The sequence below is a fragment of the Gavialis gangeticus genome, unplaced genomic scaffold (genome assembly GCF_001723915.1).
Source record: "Gavialis gangeticus isolate Ggan-Ray unplaced genomic scaffold, GavGan_comp1, whole genome shotgun sequence".
NCBI classification, from domain to species: Eukaryota; Metazoa; Chordata; order Crocodylia; family Gavialidae; genus Gavialis; species Gavialis gangeticus.
In genome coordinates, this window is record NW_017729031.1 from 63,470,805 (window position 1) to 63,474,720 (window position 3,916).

Here is a 3,916-nt window from a genome sequence, read left to right on the forward strand (position 1 = left end):
CAGCCTTGGGCTTTTTGACTGTCTGTACTTAGCCTTAAAAACTGTGCTCTTTAATTAATGCACATTAAGACAAGCTAATGATCATTTTCCTAGTACTTCACAATGGAGGTACTGTGCATTAACTAAAGTGAATTAATGCACCTATAGACACATCCTTAGTTTTCACTTTTTGACTATAGCAAACCAGTGAGCAATTCTTCTGTTGCAAAGAACTCAGAGGCCACATCCAGACAAGCGTGGACATGTGGTATGCGGCATTGCAGACCCATCTGTGGCAGCACATGCCACACATACTGCTGCCTTGCAGCGTGGGGGAGGGGGGTTTGACTCTGGAATCCTGGGGTCAAAAAAACTCAACCAAAACAAAGTAGGGTGGTGCACATGGCAGTAGTGCCCACAGCCTAAAAACAGAACTTGGCTACCCGGAGCCACACTCCGGCTGCTGGCCAGGCTTCCTGCCATGGCTACAGCCCTGGGAGGTCCCCAAGACCCCAGGTAAGGCTGCTGGGGCCAGCACAGTTGCTGGCCCCAGCCTTCTCTACCCTACCTGGGGTAACTTGCTATGTGCTAGAGCATGTGTGGCACAGGCATTCCCTGGAACAAGTAGCAGCAGCACAAGATGTGCCACTACTACTTGTTCCCAGGAAAACAAACATCTGCACTTATCTGGACATGCCCAGAAAGACCACAAGTCAGAATGTTTCTAACACTAAGAATTGCTGTGTGAAATCTCTTTTAATCTTGTGAATTATGTTTACACATGTAACAGTGCTAACTTTGTGTGGCACCCTGCACCACACTCGAAAGGATCTCAAGGTACCCCAGGTTGCCACAGCACCCAGGCTGAGAATCATTGGTATTTGCTTTCCCTTCTCAAAGCACTTGCTCAACCTCTTATTTATTGCTAGTTTCACTGACGTTCACTCAAAGTAGCCTTTTCAAGGGAAGTGAAACGCTGAGAGGGAGAATGTTGACCACAAAACAAAGCCTGAGGAAAGTTCAGCTCTCTGGTCGGGGAGATTTTCTTGGGATGCTTGACAATGCAGAGGCAAAGGGATGGATTGGTTCCAGCTGTGTGTGCCTCAGGCAGAAAGTAGTGAGAATGGCACCCAGAGAGAGCAGAGGGACAGAGCTTCTTGGAACATTGGACTGGCTAGAAATGTAGGTATAGAAACTGTATGTAGGACACTGCTTGGTATTGTTCTTTTATTGTGTTCTACTTAGTTGATCTTATTGTCTTCTAACAATTAAATCACTGTTAGGATTTCAGTTTCAAGTAGCATTTATTTTGCTGCTTTCAGAATAAGAAAAGCCGATGAAAAGGAAGATCCTCAGCTGATGTCAATATAACTATCACAGTTTACAGCAGCTGAGGAATTATAGAAGTTGTATGCCGAGTCATAGAACATTCAGGTGAACTGATAGCATTAATCTAAGGTATCCCTTGAAAGTACTCTAGCTACTCTGTAGTTAAATACTTCTGGGTTATCAATGACAGACAAATGATGTGATTTTTTTTTTTTTGCAAGATGAGGAGGAACTTCAACTTCTGCCAGATAATTAATCTAAAGACATCCAGTGCAAACCTGCATGTGTCTTATTATCTGGGTGTCTCATTCTACAACATTATTAAGAAACTCCTGGAAGTGCTGGGGTCTTTCAGTTGATCTCTACCTACTGGGAGCTCAAAGTTATTAATCCAGAAAACTTAAAATGTTGTGGTATTAATTCATTTTGAGTAAAAAAAAAAAAAGTTTGTTACCTCAAATTAATCATTATTTAAGATGCAAAAAAAACCCCTTGTAAAGGCTTAGTTAAGCCAGTTTTACACAAAACTTGAGTAGCTTGGCAATTAAACTCAGTGCATTTCACTTCTTTATTTTTCCTTCATGGGGAAGGATTTAAAGGACTCCCACGGACTCTTTAAACTGAGGGACGCTAGATCCTGCAGGAAGTTAAGACAATTAGTATCAGAGAGACGGCAAGCATTTACAACTGTATAGTACAGCATATCATTAAAGACCTTGTTTCACAGTAATTTTAGGCAGCTTCTGGAGCTCTTGACCCTTGGACTGGCTGCATGTCAACACCTTTAAGTGGCATAAAGCATTTGTTATTTGGCTTAAAGTTATGCCACTTCAGGGCAGGATGATCTCTAATCCATACAACCTTGCTCCTGTTCCATTATGGTGTAGGCACTCTCCACAGATATTCCACCCAAGTTGAAGTCTTCCAGTATCCCAGCTCCAGGGCTGTGCTGGCTTTGTCTGCTGGGAGCAGCGAGCCAGTCTGGGCTCTGCCTGGTAGAAGCAGCAAGCCAAGCAGAACCAGCATGGTATCCCTGGAGTGCCCAGTGGCTGTGGTGCCTCCAGCTGCCACCTAGACTAGCTCACTGCTCCTGCTGGACAGAGCCAGTGCCACAGCTTGGATTAATTCACTGCTCCTACCAGGGAGAGTGCCCAGCAGCCACAGTGCTTCCTGTGTGGTGCCCCCCTGTGACCAGTAACTACCACCTAGCCACAGGTGCCCCAGCCCCTGTGCGCATCGGGTGCTGGTGTCACCACCTTTTACCCTTGAAGATTGAAAAGGGCTCAGACTTAGGGGGCTCAACAAGTTTTTAATCACGGAAAGACACAAGGAACATTATGAGAACATTACAGGGGACCACTTCTGCTGAGGTCCTGCACAGCTCCTAGTCCTGCACCTGCTCACCACCAAGCCTCTAGTGACAAGTCACAGCTGTGCAGGTGAAGGACAGTCAGAGATGGTTTTTTGCCTTAAGGTGTGACTGCTCCATTAAGCCAATTATCATTACTGTGACTTACAGCATAAGGTGTAACAAGGGCCCTAAGAGATGCAAGAGCTAGCTTGGGTCACGTTAGCTGTCTAGCCTTGGCAGCATGGAACTCAGTGTGGGCTAATTTATTTTGCTGTGACTCGCTTAACACATACATAATAAAACTCTTAATAAAAAGCAGGAAAGGTTTTCAGGGCCCTGCCAAGTATTGCGCCTCTTGCATGACAAACTTCACACTTTACTTTCATGCAGGCATTGCAGCTATCATCTCGTGCACAGCTGGAGGGAGAACCAGGCACCAAGGGGAATGGAGTTGGCTCTTAAGAGGATGTGTTGGGATAAGAATAGCTGCCTTTTCCCCACAGCAAGTTTCTTCTGCTTCTTCCCTTCACACCTAGAAGGAGGAAGCAGCAGACATCTTCTACGACCACGCACCATCAGCTAAGGCCCAGACTGTTGAATGATGCATCAGATCTTAACCTCTAAGGAGCTGTGACCCGGGACTCCTCCAGCCAGTCTCAAGCACTTCATGTCATTGTGCTAGGAGGCAGAGAGGTACTGTTGCTTTCTTTAGTCATTCCTTCTTTCCCAGTGTTTTCTATCCTGCTTCTCTTCATGGTTGCTCTTCTTCCCTGGATAATCCTCTTTTATATCAGCAGTAGGCTGGGCCACAGGCCAGTGAGGAAAGATGGTGGTAGACTTGCATGCTCAAGGAACAAAGAGCGATGAGTGGCAGGGGAGGGATTCATAACAGTGCAGGTAAGGGGGCGGCTTCAGCCCTTGCCCCAGTGGAGAGTGGAGGAGATCACAGCAGGGTGAAGAAATGGGCCCCCAGGCCCAGAGCAGCAGTGTCTGCAAAGGGAGGAATTGCCCTGAGGGGGGCAGCGGTCTCTGCTGCTTTACCGGGGAGGAAGGAAAAGCACCTAAAAGTTTTTTTGGGGGGGGGACACGACTCGCTTCGCCCCGACACACGCTGCTTGCTCCCTCACGATGACTGCATCCCACCAGACCGACAATGTCTGATGTCCCAGGCAGGGGGGCCCGGCTACGGCCCGCCCCTCGGCCGGCAGCTGGGGCTGTGGGGCCGGGCCGGGCCGGCCCGGGGGGCGAGGCGGGAGG